The following is a 17,505-nucleotide window of genomic DNA, read 5'->3' on the forward strand; positions in this document are numbered from 1 at the left end:
AAACTGCAAGAATGGTAATACACAGCATTTGGTACCTAACTTCATACCACACTTTTAGCATAATTTATGCATGAATACTTGTGTTTATTATAGAGAAATTCTGAAATAAATTGAAAAGTCTGACTTTCAAAATAGTCCATGAATTTTCATGTTGTCTGATCATCTCCTCCAAGGATCATTTTCTCAGATCATTCTCCAGCCTTCACTCTACCCCACAATTAGGCTGAAAATCTGATCCCCTCCAGCTTCTGCATCTAAGGCAGCATTCTATATTTTTCTGCATCTAACATTATTTTCAAATTTATTTTCTGCTTCTCATGCAATTTTTAAATTCATTTATTTCCTGTTTTGCTGGGAACTCTTCAAAGGCAGCAATTTTGTAACATTTTGTGATGCTGAGTATGAATACAGTGTGTTTCCAAATCTTTTGTTGATGTCATTACATGTATTATAAACAAAATCTGTTCCAGGTGTTTGGCCTGCTGCACTTCTTGTGAAAGAAAATGCATGAACAGATTACAGTGATAAGACATTTCTCATCAAGATTTGGGAGTTACTACATAAACTTTTCCTTGGTAACACAGTTTTGTCTTTCACTTCCTTTAAGGCTTCTGTTATCCAACTGATTATCTCTAGAGTGATGTGTGCTTCCCACTAAGAGTTTGCTGTTCAAAATTCACTCTTTGGGGGAATATTTTGACATTATCAATAGTTCCTTAAATAGCAAAAATTCACATTCCTCAAAGATGGTGGCTTTCTATATTATTTCCCACAGGCTCTTCATAGGATAACTCCCTTGTTTGCATCCCTGTTGAGTTCTGGTTGTTCTCAGCGTAGTACAAACCAAGCAGTGCCAGCTCTCAGTGCCCGGCCCAGAGGACAAAGCCAAGACTGCAATGCTCAGTCCTGTTAAACTTGCTGAAAGTGCTAAATGAGAGCTCTGCCCCAGAGAGGTCTGGCCAATGGTGCTCCCCCAGGGCCAAAAGCTGTGACAGACCATCCACCACTTTTACAGGCAGATATGGTTCCCAGCTCCATACCTTTTTCAATTCACTAGCAATATCCCATATTGCCAGTAGATCAGAGGAATTCTAGTGTGGCTAAACAGAGATTTGCCATTCATGTCTCAGCCAACAGGAAATTAACTCGTTTTGAAGATTCTCAAACCATTGTGGAACCAAAAAAGGAGGCTGAAACAAATAAACAGGAGTTTTCAACAAGTTAAAAAAATTGTATAGAATGAATTTTCACAAAAGAGGGGGAGAGCACATGAGCTAGGGATGAAGTTCCTCAAATGCTGTTTCTTTCTGTGGGGATGTCTACTTATTTTGCTTTCATTAATTATTTCCCCTGTGTTTTTTTTAATCTTTCCTCCTGAAATATTTCAATAAAAGTGAGATTAAAATAGGATTTCAAGGAGTGCTATTAAGAATTGGAATTTTCATTGTCTCCGTGTAAGGATTAATTTGCTGTCTTGGCTCTCTTCTAACTTTTGTTGGTTACAGAAACTTTAAACACACACCCAGTAAGGCATGTTACATTATTAACTCCTGAGTGTGAAAAATGCAGTTTCACTCAAATAGTACATGCCATCCAGCTGATCCAAACCAGCAAAACAGCAACCTCATCAGTCACTTACAAAGGGATTAGGAATTTAAGAGCAAGACTATGATCCAGTGAATAAAGAGATAAACAACAAATAATCAAACCTAGACTCCCTCTCAGTCTCTGCTTCTGATTCTGATTCACTTTGAGATTTCAGGTATCTCAACCTCTGTATCCCAGACTTCCTCCATCTGTAAGGGAAAAACACAGTCTTTGTAAAGTATGTGGAAACATGAGTAAAAAGCTCAATGGCAAAGTTGCCATAGCAGTTACTGATTGAATATAATGCAAATAGAGTCTTGCTGTACTTTAACATTTGTAACATTTAGATATTTTCATGAATGCTACCGAGAAAATCAAAGTTCTCAAGCTATTTTGAATAAGAAAATGAAAATAATGAAGGAATTGGCATACTGCTGTACTTCCAAAACATACAGATATAAGATGATAAATTATCAGATGCAGTAATTAGTTGCATTTCCAACTCCAACAATATTTATTGTATGCCTCCTTTCAGCATCCTTCTCACCACATGTTCTTTACAGTGGAATTGTAAAGCAGATAATATTTAGTGCATAGAACCATGCAAATGAAACATCCTAGCCTATTAATACCCTATTAATACCTAGGGTACTTAGCTCACATTGCTCTGCAGCTTGCAGGCTTAACCCTACACATCACTCTGGACAGAAACAGCTTTTAAATTAAAATAGAATAAAATAAGCAGCCATAGAGATATTTTTTAAATAGAAATTAGACATTAGCACCTGAAAATAATACAGAGAGATCAACAATGAAGACATGCCCTTTACAGAATGGGGATTCAACCCACCACTACATCTCCTGACTTTTTTTTGAGAAGGAATTGGAGGTTGGGCCTCACACACTCCAGATCAGTGCTTGGGCCATGAGGCAGGTCATGGTTTGGAATCTGGTTAGTCACTGGTTTAAGGATAAATTCCAACCAGAATATAAGGGTAGACACTTGCAAATAAAAAACATTCTTAAATAATCACTCCTTTCTGTCTCTGTCCATAAGAATTAAAAACCCTTGCTTAACTTGAACTATTCAATGTGGTTAATCTTCACAGAACCAAAGGAGCAATGTATACATTGACACCCAATACTTGTGTGAGTCTTTTCATACATGCACCTACTTGTGAAAACAAACTATTCAGCTTGTAGTACCAGTTCTAAGTTCCTGATGCCACAGCCTCAGTGTATGGTCTCCTGATATGACCCTGTTTTCCTTGATTTTCCCTCAATTAGAGCAAGGAAAAATATTTATAATTTTGCACCAGGTTTTTTGGTATTATGTGGAAATTCAACATTATTTACTAAAATAATTTCACTATGAAACAGTTCGTTTTCACGTTGGACTGCTTTCACTTGTAACTATTGCATTTTTGAGCGGTCAAAATTTAGCCAAAGAAAATGTTATTTTGGATTACACAGAATAAAAACAAAATAAATTGCAGCAAAACTAAAAACTTTTATTTTTGAACTCATGAGAAGTCATATTCCTCTACAATTCTTTCAGAGACCCCCCAGGTCATCTATTGATACAGTTTTGTCTCAGGAATTCATTATTCCCATTAGAAGATTTCATCTCTGTCTTTTCCAGATTCTGAGGGTTGTCACCCATATCCTCTTTTACCTTAGAATTTACTTATTTAATCTAAATCAGAAATGTAAATACCATCTTCCTGCACACTGTTCAAAGATCTAGCTTAATTCTGCAGACCTATCTTACGCAACTCTAATTATAATCTTTCTTATCTGATTGTTGACTCCCAAAAAGAGGAGGTTTTGGGGTGATTGAATTGTGGTCACCAGAAGGGACCCCACCAGAAAGGTGAAGTGAGGCTATTTACAAGAGAGTGGAGTGACAGAACGAAGGGTAATAGCTTTAAATCGACAGAGAGTAGGTTTAGATTACATATTAGGAGGAAATTCTTTAGTGTGAAGGTGGTGAAGCACTAGAACAGAAGATGTGGGTGCCCCATCCTTGGAAGTATTGGAGGCCAGGCTGGATGGGGGTCTGAGCCACCTGGTCTAGTGCAAGGTTTTCCTGCCCACACCAGGAGAATTGGAGCTAGATGATATCTCAGGTTCCTTCCAACCCAAACCATTCTATGATTCTATGGTCTAATAATTTATTCCATACCAAGCTTAACACAGCCATAAAGAATCCATAATTTTTTTTTCTGCAAAGCTTCATCACTGCATCATATCTCAACAGTCATGAGTGCTGCCAGCCTGCTCTGCCTGCTGGGTATAAACAGAGCATCATCTTCGTCTATAGTACCGATACCACCATCATTATTACATGTTGCAGCCACTCTCTCCACAACTTTTCTATGAAGAAACAACTCTTCCATCTACCAGCTCCCAAAAAAAGGAAAAAAATACAGCAGGCTTTTCCTGTGGCCTTTTTTCTGCACTTGGATAGTAATCACGCTTGATGATCGTTTCTCCCGATTGTCACATTTCTGAATCACTCTCAGAGCTCTGCCATCTACTGCATTGTTCGTCAGGTATTTACTCCCTATCTATGGGCTCTCCTCAACTTTTTTCCATGCTCACAATTATCTCATATTCAGTTACAAGAAGTTACCTCCAATCAGCCTACTTGATAGCTTTCATTTTCAAACATACTTTGTTTTTTTTTCATTATGCTTTCCCCTCTTAGGAAGAATTTAGCAAATCATCCAAGAAAATCCTTCATTATTCTCCTCTAGATTGCTCCTAAAGTCTTTTTTTGATGTGTCACTAGGCTGCTGATGCATTAAAACCACAATCTATCATTCTGAATAACACTCATATGCGGTGATTAATTTTAGCCTTATTTGACATCCCCAGTCTTCTGCAAAGATGATAGAGAGACAAAGATAAGCTAGGTTTATATTCACAATAAGTAGGTCAACAAATCCACACCCATCTTTCTTTAGTGCTGTATAATCAGTGGCAGAACATACAGGATGCAGAAATAATAGTCTTCTATTTCCAGTTGCAAAATTGGACACCGAATTTGTGAGAGGATTAATTATAGCTGTACAGGCACATTTGGTTGACTTCTTTTTCCAACCTTGTAAAGCAACACCAGGCTAAGTTTCAATTATTGCATTCTCTGAGAGACTCCCAGGATGAAAGTGGTGTCACAATTGGTTTACCTCACGTTAACACTGTGCATATTCATTCTGTTAGAGAGATGTCTTTAAGAAAATATTACAGCATACAGAAAATTTTAAATCAGTTCAGTAAAAGTGGGTTTGTTTGCTATGTGCTTCTTCTACTTCAGAGACCCATAACAGACCCAAAAGAGGCAGCAAGATTCAGTTCCAGCACATGGAAGTGAATAAGGTGAGATGTCAATCTTGTAGTGCCTTCCCATTCCTGTGGGCATTTTATATTCCTTTTGAGTCTATATCAGAGCTAGCCTTCAGCAACAGAGCAATGGGGACAACTGTAATGTAAACTAAATATAAAACAACTGCAAAAACTCTTTCCTATTTACCTGAAAACCCAATGGCAGAAAAGTGGCGTTGCTTCAGCAGACAGGGCCTCCCAGAGGGTTACAGATAGCTGGAAAAAGCTGTGGATAAGGGGGCTGCCAAAAGAATAAGAATAGCAGACAATAAATTTCAAAGTATCAACCCGATCATAGAGGAATCAACAGAAATCGGAGAATGCATTAAAATAAATCAATCTGACTGAGAGCTGAGTGGATGACACTGCTTCCCTTCCCTTTGAGGATAAAACTGAGAAACTGCTTTGCCAGCTGTGTGGTAATGTTGCAATGGGAACTTAAAGCAATAAAAGATCAAAATAATTTGGATTTGGTTGATGCAACAAGTTACTTAAAAGGATTATTATAGCGCTATTTGACAAAGCTTACAGTACCAGCAGCAAGGTTTTATACACGTGTAAATTAGATCCATCAACATAATCTCTTTTCCATAATCATTTTCCATCAGCATTTTTCAGAAATATTGCAAATTATTTCCATAGTTATTCATTCAAAGAAAAAAATCTATGACAAAACAGGGGGAAAATGGTATTTTTCCAAGCATCTAGTAAGTCAACAGATGGCAACAATACAATAAATTTTTTTTAATGTATTTTTTAAAAAGAACAACCAAGCACACATGCACACAAAAAAATGTCTACACTGTACACAAAAGTTAAACCCTCTGGCAGAAATTTACTTTGGTAAAATACCACTGCAAAACATAAAGGCAACAAACTTTTGTAGTAGGAAATGCAAAGAAATATTCCTTCCAAATAATATTAATCCAGAAACCTGCCCTAAAATACTTCATTATTTTGTCTAGGTAAGTCAGTATATTTTAGCTTTCTCATATATACATAATCTTTTTATACCTAAATTCACAGCAGTCATTTGCCAGCCCAACCTTGCCCCAGTTAGAACCAATGCAAATATTTACCTGACATCAAAACAGTAATCATCTTGAATTTGGGAAGTCAAGAGATGGTACTGTGAGAGATCCACAATTAATACCTCAAAGGAAGAGTAAAGCAAGGCAGTTTGAATAAATTAGAAGCCAAGGAGAAATGGAATGCTGCTGCAGTAGCAGACATTTCTACTCCATCTCCTGAGGGTTCCTGCCACAGCTCTTACTTGTGCAAACCACAACATGCATCTGCACAAACATCATCACCTCACATTAAGTCCACAACTCCATGACAATAGGTACGTGTGCCCATTTACAGCTGGAGGATAAAAATCCCATTAGTCACTCCCAGGCAGCAAGAAAATTACTACCCTGTGTAATTCTCAAGTAAAATAAGTCTCATAGCCAGAATAATTTCTTGGTTTCATACTCTACAGGTAGAGTTAAAATATTCCACAAGGAAAGGAAAAAAAAAGGATGATTTCTCCCACAAAAAAGAAAGGTTCTCCCACATCAATGAAAAATATTTAATTATCTTCTCCAAGTTTTTTTTTATGAGAACTGGAGTACATTTACAAGATTTTCACAACAAAAATTTAGCTCAGCTACCTGAAACCAGTATTGTTATTGACATTGCGTGGTATGAAAAAAGATATTAAACAATGCAATTTCCAACTGGCACTGGCCACTTCTGTTAGTGTTATTCGTGAGAGCAGGAAGAAAGACAGTATCTAAGGAACTGAAAGGTTTTTGTGGTTGTATGGGAAAAATATATGCTTGTTTTGACTTGTCTAAAGGTACCTGTGTGTTTTGATGACCGAAGATTTAACTGCCTATGTTCAAGTGCCACTGAAGGGTCTGTTCACTTCCTTCTTACATTTTGTCCTCCTAGAAAGCAGTCACTAAAGACAGCATCATTTATCTTCCACAGAGTCATCCACTCTGTGGAGCTCAGTTTATAGCTCTGAGGTGGAGGTGAGAGTTCCTCCCAAGACAGCTGTTCTGGAAAGAAACCTGAAAATGGTGAGGTGAAAAAACCTGTAGAGGACACTGTGAAAAGCATTCAAGAAAATACCATTTCAGTAAGATGTGGCACAGTTAACAGAAGTGATAGAGAAGAAATGTATTTTTAATTTTCTAAAAACATAGTGTAGAGTCTGTCCATCTTCAGGAAGCATAAAGAGAGATAAACAACTACAGCTCATTTGAGGAAAGAGAGAACCCAAATATATTTGTACAGGAGTTTCTGCACTTTAAATAATATATCCGGTAAATTTTTAGCATGTTTATATAGGAATATATTTGAATTTCTAACTCTTACATTTGACTGGTGATTTTTCTAAATACTAAGAAGTTTGTTGGTCATCAGTGGGTGAGCATGTTTGTCACTGTGCCTGGATGACTCATCACATACCTGTGGCTTGGCCTCTTTTAGCTGATTCCCCATGCTCTTTAGTGGAAAAAAATGCTAGCATGCATGGAAAAAAAATATCCAGCATGCTGCACTCCATGCATGTGAACAAAAGACTTTTATTTAGTCATTTATTCATTTAAAAGAACAAATTATGCTAGGCTCTGCAATACAATTACCTTTATACTATAACAGTGTTTTTGTCCCAAAGCTAAGATCTCTTACATAGAAGGTCATTTTCACAGTCTTTAGGTGGGGAAAAAACCCCCTCCTCCTCCACTCTCTTTATTGAAAAATTTCCAAATGACCCAAGATCTATATGATGACTCAGGGAGCTCCAAGTTATAGCTCTGCCTTGAGATTCCTTCCCTCTGCAAGAAAAGACTTGAGACAATCAAGGAGCTGGCCACAATATCTCTATAAAGCCTCTCCAATGCAGGTTTTAAAGTCTCTCAGTGTATCCCAGGAATTGATTAAACTTGTTTGGCTGTGGCCCTCTCCATTCACCAGTTAGATTTGTTAGATTAGAAGAAATTTTTGCAAAGAATTGGTCAGCTTCATTTGGACTTGACTGTTAAGACAAAGGTGCTTGAGAGGGAAAAATACTGCAAATATATTCCGTCAAAGCAAAATATCAAGATATGGTTGAAAAGTTGGAAAGAGAATGGCAAAAAGTAAAATTCAATACAATTCTTGGGTTATACTTGACCATAGCAAATCCTCCTTAGTTAGACTGGTAGCCTCTTCATCCTAAAGTTATACCTAGGAACTCATTCCTGTCTACAACTTCCTCATAAGGGGAAGCAAAGGGCGGGGATTTTTTCTTTTCTTATCTCTGGCTAGCAAGTGAGCAGAACCCAATAACCAAAGTGAGCAGAACAAAGGATTTGTTCTGGGGAGGATGAAACAATGGATCTTTCAGGGGAGACTTAGGCTGGATATTAGGAAAAGGTTCTTTACCCAGAGCATGGCTGGGCACTGGAACAGGCTCTGCAGGGAGGTGATCAGAGCACTAAGCCAGGCAGAGTCCAAGAAGCATTTGGGCATCAGGCACATCGTGTGACTCTTGGGAACAGCGCTGTACAGGACCAGGAGCTGCATTCAGTAATCCTCATGGGTCCCTGCCAACTCCAGATGTCCTGTGAATCTGTGATTCCCCATGAAGCAATCTGAGATGTCTTTCCATCACTTACTGACATTCTGTCTTTCAAGTGCTACTACACATAGCAGAACCTCATTCATACCCAAAAGAAAGGCATATTCAATATTTACTCCTTAAAGTTCTGAAGCTGTTCTTGGAAGACTGGATGCTTTCCCCATCTACCCTTCTATAGGACAAAAGCTTGAACCTATGGACACCAAAACAACTTGCAGTCTAGGCCTAGCCCAGGAAATTATCATCTTTAGCATGATCTTCGTTCATTGGGCTGCCAATTTCCCATTTTTTCACCATGTTCTGACTAGAAAGTGGATTAAATAGCTGGCTAGTCAAAGCAGTTCCTTAAAATAAAACTCACGCTTTGCAACAGGAAAAAATTACATAAAAGGCATAAACTGCCAGCTGTTACACCCCATTGGGTCCTTGCAAAAACCAAGTGCAATACACTATGATACAGAGTCTACTATGTATTGGCAAGGATGTGTAAGGCAGCAGCGTGTACTTCACCTTCAGACGTGTTGTCAGCCTTGTCAGAATTCATCAGCTCAGCTTATGTGGAGACTGGGGGACCTTTGAGGTCTCCAGAACTCTCCGTTCCCACCAGCTACAGGGGTAAAAGGTCAGGAGTCAGTCTATCCCTGCAGAAAAGATGAAGGTTGTTGGTTCCAGATGGAGGCACTTAGGCACATGCGCCAGACCTAACATTCTTGCACCTGCAGCTACTTTGCTGGTAAAGAAAAGAGCCTGCTGCCTGTTCAGCTCTGCCTGCTTCCTTGTCTGCCTAAGGCTGGGGAGGCAATGAAGCAGCTATCCAAAAGCAGACCAGTAGGGACCATGGCACTTTCCCATTCAGAAGTGCACACTTTCCCAAAATTCCCACTCAGAACTGCACACTTTCCTGGCCTATCTTCTAGCAGAGGGCAAGGAGAAAAAATCTCAATGCTGTGCCAGGCTCTTACATCAAAATTGTATTTGAATATTTCAAAATACAGGCTCCTACTGTTTTCTTTTGACTGTGACTCTTTCTAGTTGAAGCTCATCTATCAGGCTGTAAAGTCCATATCCTGTAAGATTTGGAGGAGTCAGGCTGCTGATTCTGCTGACCCTGGCAAAAGTTCACCTAGGTTCATGAGTCCTTCCTGGAAGCTGCTGACAATCAGTAAATAAGGTTTATGGTCACTCATTGCTCCATAACAGAACAGATAATTTAAAGGAGTACATTTTGTCACTGCGTGGAAAATACAGTGTCCAAGGTGTGGAGGAGAAAAAAAATCACCTAAATAAAGGCTTGTGCACAGCATGAACACTCAAATGGTTTGACCTAGACTTGTAATTTTCCTTCTGGCACTCATGGATTTTTCAGTGGTTGGCCTTTCAACCCTAAATCTTTCTTTTATATTGCCATTTTCTATGGGGAAAATTGTAGTAGAAAAGAACTCCTAGAAAATATCAAAATTCAGAGAGATTGCAATTACAGTCTGCACACACTGATGCAGGATTGCAGATGCCAAAAGGATATGCCTTGAGAAGTAATTTCACAAAATATGTACATTCCCACAATGTGTTTCTGTGCCATTTTCCCTGTTGGAGATGGTATCAATCTTGCAGATTAACTGCTACTCATTCAGCTACATCCTCCAAGGGACTGTGGTTCACTTCATAAATGATTCAGGCAGCAACAGTATGCAAACTTAACTCCTTGATGAGGAAGGAGCAGCTCCTTGATCTTTTACTTTAGATTAATGCATTTTATTCCCTGTTACTCTCTAGGGCTGGCAGCTAGGAGATGGGCCTCCCAGGTGAGTGCTGCAGCTTATCTCATTGTTTTGATCACTTTCACAGGCTGAGAATCAAGACTCAACATGGACAAAAGACTGACCTCATTAAAAAAACCCACCGTCAGTCAGTGATAAAACAAAAATAAAGTATTTTTGGACAGTTTTTTCTCATCTACCTTTAAATTTTGAGACTACGGAGAAAGCTGGACTGTTTTTATCTCCTTAGGTGTCAAATTCACATTGACACACCTGAGAAAGAGAAACTGAGACATGATGCGTAGGACAGCAGTATGGAAAAACTGAAGTGACAAGGAAAAGAGCAGCAGGAAGCCTAAGACAGTAAAGGACCATAACCAAATAGTGATAAGGATGACTTGTTGCTAGGCTCTGAAGGAGAACAGAATGATCTGCTGACAGCAGAATGAATGCCTAAGACTTAGACCAAAACTAGGAAAAGGTACTGACTCTTGGACTTCCTTGTAAGAATTGACAAGTCTGTCACTCAGACTGTCGCAGGCAAGGAAGATGTACAATATCTGCTCTAAGCAAAAGACATGAGATATGTGTCTGTGGCAAGAGCAAACGCTGATAGGAAATGGGGGCAAGGAAAGCATAGAAAAAAACTCCCCTAGCTGCCCTTCACATTGGAACAAATGGTGCTGCCACAACAGCTCTGCCCGCCAGGCTCAAAACAAGATGATCCGTGTGATATCTCTGCCCCTAATGCAGAGAATGCATGGGATCAACAAGAAAGTGAGGATTAGCAGATGAATTCATGAAATAGGTTATTTGCATCTGAGGAAGATTTCTGATGTGCAACCCTTGGAGGAACTAAAGGGAAACAGTCTTTTGACACAGGGATTTCCTTGCTGTTGTCGTCCTAAAGATATCAATAACACAAATGTCATCTTAGGGTTGAGGACATATTTTTTATATGTATTTTAGTGTTTAATAGTTCAGGCACTCAGGAAGCTCCTAACAAGAGCAGAAGCCTTTACTTATTTGACCAGCAGATAAATCCAAGCTCAAAATACAGCAGAGCCCTTTTGACCATCACAGGATCTGAGTCAGAATCCGGGTTGACAAAGAGAAAAAAAGCCCTATGCTATACTTGTGCTTGGCTTGAGATTGTTTAACTATCTTCCTAGACTTTGGTGAAGTTTTGTAGCTCCAGTGCCTAGGAAAAAGTCATCCCTCTTTTGAAAAGTTTACTGGTATTATTCCTAAAATTGAATCTTAAATTTAAGCTTTTTGTGAGGAAAGTATGTCAGCAAACAGTAAACACATTCTTATGAGTTCCTAGCTATATCTTATGTAGGAATTAAAAAAAAAAAAGAAAGAGACATGAAAACTAATGAAATCCTGCATCAGAAATTACTAGAGCAGCTGAACAAAGAATAAATCACAGTATCCAAAAGGCAGCACAGCAAAGTGTTATATCAAACAGAAATATGACAAAAAGGATGTGATTACCCATTAAATTGGAAGTGTGTAAAGCCTAATCTGATCTGCTTGTATTATAAGCCAGATATCTTACACCTAGCATTTTATGTTACAAGTAAAATGCTCATTATGTTTTAAACATTTTAATGCTTGATATTGACTTTAAGCCTGCAAAATAAACAATTCAACACTTGCCAAGATCATATTTTACGGTTTAATCATCCTTATTCTTAATGATTCACACTTCATTTTCAGCTGGCATGTTTGTAGTTTTGTCTTCCAGCTGCTGGTTCTTGTTATGCAGCTCCCTGCTAGACTAAAGAGCTCTGTGATACCCAGTAACTTCTTCCCATGAAAACACTTATCCACATTGATCACATTTCATGTAAATCATCTTTGAGATAAAACAAACCATACTGAGTTCTCTCTTTCAATCTGAAATTACCCTCAGCCCTCCTACTGTTTCTGTTGATTTCCTCTGTGTTCTTGATTTTTAAGCTTCCCTCTTTAAATACTAGTTCTTCTCATTTCAGCAGTTTACAAGCTAGACCCTTAACCTAAGCAAGTCTCCAAGGTCCTTCTACACTCTACAGAGGACAGAAAACAACCCTAGAGAGCAAATCATCCTTATCTCTTTTAGACACCTCTCTCAGGATCAGGAAATGATGATTTAGATCATTTCTACACAGACACAGACTGCAGCAGGAATTTAGGCCACCCATCTGCACTGCACACCCCACTTTCAGAAGGCTGAATTTAATTTAATTCAGACAGATATTCAAACTCTGGTATCAGTTGCTTTCATCATGTCTGTCTCTCTCTGCTACATCATAACAGAGAAGTTCATTTTGATTTCTTTCAGAGTCCATGACCCCTCTATCCTTGCTAGCAACGCTCTTCCAGATTGCATTTTCTCCTTTTGTAATCTGTTTTTGGACCTACCATGTCCTGGGAAAACAAAGATCATTATGCAAGCTGTGTTAGTATTGCCATTGTCGTTATCATCATTCAAATAGTTTCACATCTCAGCTGGACCTTTTGAAACTTCTTGTTCAGGAGGTTTAATTAAATCACACTAAGCTTTACAGATTAATGGCAACTTTGATGCAAGCTGAAAACTTTTAAAGATAGAATAACTCAACATATTCCTTCATAAACATGACCTAAAATCTCAGAGAGCTGTATTGATTTCAGCCTTCAAAACAACTGTAAATTTTGGAAACCCTAACTTTATTTGGTAATAACACCTTTTATTGATACAGCATGGGCTTGTCTCAATAGGTAATGGTTGCAAGTATCTCAGTTCTGAAATATATGAGATTATAGAGGGAGAAATAACAGTTATTGAAGAAACACTACTCCCTAAATCTTTGAATTTTCAAGACTCTAGCATAAATAGGCAACAAAATGTTATGAAAAACCTCTGCTGTGATCTGAATCAAGGAAAACCTTACCACAAGAGCTTAGAGATGATCCAAAGGCACTAACTATGAAATTACCAGCTAACCTAGATCTTTGAATCAGTGACCTTACAAACAGCTGACCCTGAGCCACCTTAAATATCTTGGAGCCCTTCTAAAGCTGCAAATGAGCTTTGCTTCAGCTGTTTTTATGTATTACACCAGAAATCATAAAGAATTGTTTTGAAATCAGGAAAAATGTGCCAAAAGCTAAGATTTCTATGTATTACATAACATGAATGAAATAAAGTGGAATAAAATCCTCATATTTACCATGGACTATATAAGAAAATTGAGGGATAAAAAAGGAGTCAAAGAAAAAAGAAAAAGGGAAAAATCAAGCTTTTAGAAGAGAATTAACAATCTGCACTAAAGCCAAAAAGGCAAACAAAATGCTAAGGAAAGCTACAAGTTGCATTATCAGGCAGAAGAAATTTCTCAGTAGTGAGCTATGCTAGTCCTCAGTTACACAGGGCATTTTTTTGGGAAGATACCACACAAGAACATTTAGAGGAAGGGACTGATGTTCCTCCCCTGGGACAGCTACTGAGAGACATTCCAGAGACATGGGAGGTGGCACAGGTGGAAAATCCCAGCTTGTGCAAAACGGGAGCAAGGAAGAGCTGGGAGCAGGCAGGCAGGCTACTCTGTATGCTGCAACCAAAAGTTACTGAGATGGTTGAAGCCAGATAGAGAAACAGTCATTTGCAAAAAGAAAGTGGGCAGGGGAAGAACTGGATATAAGTTCTGCTTCTTCCTGTTCCATTTTCTCCTAGCCAATTTGCATTTTATGTCACTAAAAATTAGTTAGTTATGTTTGTAGCTTTTCAATCAGTTCATATGGGGGTGGGGGAAGCTGTGTTTTAAACCAGCTGATCTTTGGGGAGATGAGCACTGATCTTCACATAGCAAAAATCAAAAATAAACCAGGTAATATGATAATATTTTTCTTGTGAGGAATAAAAAGAAAAAGCCAGCAACATGCAAAACCCAAAGAACAACAAGTTTTAAAAGATACATTATTTAATCTGGAACTATAAATGCAAATGTCTTCATCACAAGCAAGTTACTGAGCTCTGCAACAACTCTGTCAGACCAGCAAATATTCATAGTATTTTTGATAAGTCAGCAATCCATTGTTCTCTCATGGTCATCCTTCAGCATTAGAAAAAGGGCACTTATTTTCATATGCCTTTCCATCAAAATAGCAGTCTGCGAATATTCTTCAATATCTATTCTGCAAGATATTTAAATTCAGTAAGGAATTTTAAATCTTGCAATTTCTTTTCTTTTTTGAATGGCCAATTTGAAATGAATCAACTGATTTTAAATTATTTCAAAACATTTTAAGGGATCTATCACTTGCAAGACAGAAAAATGCTCTTGTAGTGCAAATTAATTTGGTTAGAATTAATTTTTTCCTTTTTTTTTTAAGGAAAGTAGTATTTTCAAGTTGAAAATGGAAATCTCTAAAATTCAAATACAAAAAAAAATCAGAACAACTGAATAGGTAGCTATTAGGTAGCTATTTCTTTCTCTCTGGATCATCAGTCAGGGATAGTCTTCTTAGGGCACTGCAGTAACTCTGAGTGATGTGGGAAATGTGAAAATGGTCTCCAAAGAAATTAGAACAGTGCAGACTAGGGAATCAGAAGAGAACAGGGACTCTCACTAGGGAGCACTAAAGATGGATGAGGTGAATGTTCCAAAGGGACAGAGAGTACAGGTTTATTGTTTTAACATTAAAACAAAGTAAGCTGAAATGTGTTTACTACACTGTGGCAGTGCAGCATCTGGCAAGGTGCTTTTCTGGGACAGAGGACCTTGAACCACCTGGCTCAATAAAATGAGAACAAGTCTTTTATTTGGCAAAAATTATGTTAATCCCCTCCAGAAAATGCTTTTTTTCTTTCCCTCTTTCACCCCCAAAGCCTTACTGAAAAATGATTTGAGAATGCCAGGCTTAAAACTGTTTACAGGGTATTGTCCACCACACAAATTTTTATCAAGTCAGTAAAAAGACACAAAGGTGCTCTATTTGTACTGGGGTTGTAATGAGATATTAAGTGTTACAAGATGCATCATCACAATAAGTGAAACCCTCCAACCCTCTTGCAATGCAGAAGTATTTGTCAAAGGAGTCATCAACAAAGCTGTACTTTGTAGTTATGCCTGTGCTTACTTTAGCAGCAACATCCCTCTTGCCCATAACCACCTTTCTAAAGCTAAGATAATGATGTTCCAGGAGCACTGAATAAAGATTTGCTAAGGTTTCTTTTGTCTTCTTTTTAAGTTGCCATCCTTGCTTTCTGCTTTGCATTTCATTGTGGGTTATTATGGCATGGGAGTGAAACTTGTCAGTTGTCAAGCTCCCAGTGTCAGCAGCCTGGAAATGCTCATGCTGCTAACTAGCAATTACTCACACAGCAGTGCTGGATCTGAGCAAGCATGGGCGTCTTTGCAAAGCCTTCAGAACTTCAGTTTCTGCTCCCGGTACACACTATTAATGACAAACTACAAATCAGGCAAAGAAATGCTTTTTCAAATGAGGCATTCAGCTTGGGAGATTTCCATTCACTTTGCTACAGCTCCAATCAAGGAACTTGGGAATATGCTGATTTACATGGGTCCCTGCTGGCATTGCCGAGATGACAGATGGTACTTGGCCAATCAAATCAAATCAAAATGTGATTCTTTAAAGAAATGTGGCACGTTGTTCCAGTGCTCATACATGATGTTTATTTGCAAATGTATCAGAGATTTCCACCACTAATGACTAATTTTCAAGTTACTCAACTGTAACTCAGATTGTCATCTTTTCCTTCCAAGTTGGGGATATTATTTCTCACAAGTGAGGTGGGGTTCCAAGTGTACTGACAAAAAGCCATACTGGCCTATCTTCTGTTGACAGGAAACTTGCAGGAGATTTGCTGCCATGTACAGCATTCCTACATTTTCTTCGCAAAGTAATTCTAGATTTTGTAAAAAATCTTGTGATCCTGGTCTCATTTTACATCTCTTTTTCTTTTTTTACAGCTGAACAAAAGAAAAAATGATTGGCAATAGCACTACTATTGTTAATTTTGTTGAAAATACTGGAGTTACACACTGGAGTTATCAAAATACAGATTCACCTTCACATAGATTTATCTTATTTTCTTAAGTTACTATGGCAGCAGGCAAAATTACTAGAAGTTAAATAAACTTCCTTTTTAGAGGAACATAAGTTATATTGGTTTATACAACTTTAAAAGTAGATTAATATCTGTTATTTAGCTAAGTCATATTATTTGTCCTTTAGGAGTTGAGAAGTTTTTCCTCAAACTTGTAACTCCTTGTTAGTTATTCTTCACTACAATGCCTAGAGAGTATAGTTACTATCTCCTAGAGGAATTATTTAATAAAACAAATTAAATAATTAGGTATCATATAAATTTTAATTTTTTTCTTCTTTTTTCCTTTGATAACTGATTATACAGTCAAACATATTAAAATTTGTCACACATAATCAGACTTTAGTTATCCCTCTAAGTGTTCAAGGCCAGGTTGGATAGAGCTGTGTGCAACCTGGTCTAGTGAAAGGTGTCCCTGGCCATGGCAGGAGGGCTGGAACTAAATGTTATTTAGTGTTCCTTGCAACTCAGACCATTCTATGACTCTGTGAGTATAAATACCAACTGTCTTCAAGTACTCAAACATCTACTTTGACTTAATGGTTTCTATCAACCACTTAGATTGGTTATTTTAATCTGTGTTTTGTCGTGACCAGTAGGGGAACATGTAACAGAAAATAAACCTTGAGATATTTCTTGGCCTAGCTTCACATCCTAACACTCAAATCCTCTCTTCTCTGGAGAAAAAAAAAAAGGAAGAGTGAAGAACAGATGTTTGTACTTTCCTGACATGTCACAAGCAAAGACTAGACTTGGAAGCGTTATGGAAAATCCACAATGATCTCTAATCAAGATTCAAGTCTAAGGTCATCCAATGTCTGGCCAGGATTAAAGGCTGTCCAGAAACCTACTTCACAATGAACTGCTGCAAAAGTCAATTCAAAGAAGTAAGCTTCACTTGGCAACGCCAGCTCTTCTTAATGACAACCATGTAAGACTTGGAAAGTCATCTGCACATTCTTGGCTAAGAATCCCCTCTTCAACATTCACAATTTAGGAACATATGGGCTCCCTTGTCAGCTTACACTCATGCCCATCTGTTCAGATGGCATGGAGTCTGC

General features: G+C 38.0%; 1 long non-coding RNA gene across 3 annotated transcripts in view; it reads right to left on the bottom strand.

Annotated features, from left to right (window-relative positions):
* The window catches only part of LOC141728576 (uncharacterized), a 143,094-nt gene that overhangs the window by 41,903 nt on the left and 83,686 nt on the right, over window positions 1-17,505 (bottom strand). For 2 of the 3 annotated variants that reach the window (XR_012579650.1, XR_012579651.1), the window contains exons 6-8: window positions 5,123-5,215; window positions 1,710-1,796; window positions 1,041-1,190 (exon numbers count right to left, since the gene is read on the bottom strand). This is a non-coding gene — a long non-coding RNA (uncharacterized LOC141728576). The remainder of the gene's footprint in view (window positions 1-1,040; window positions 1,191-1,709; window positions 1,797-5,122; window positions 5,216-17,505) is intronic. The other variant, XR_012579652.1, reaches the window with a different exon arrangement.

This window comes from Zonotrichia albicollis, chromosome 3, assembly GCF_047830755.1.
Source record: "Zonotrichia albicollis isolate bZonAlb1 chromosome 3, bZonAlb1.hap1, whole genome shotgun sequence".
Taxonomy (NCBI): domain Eukaryota; kingdom Metazoa; phylum Chordata; class Aves; order Passeriformes; family Passerellidae; genus Zonotrichia; species Zonotrichia albicollis.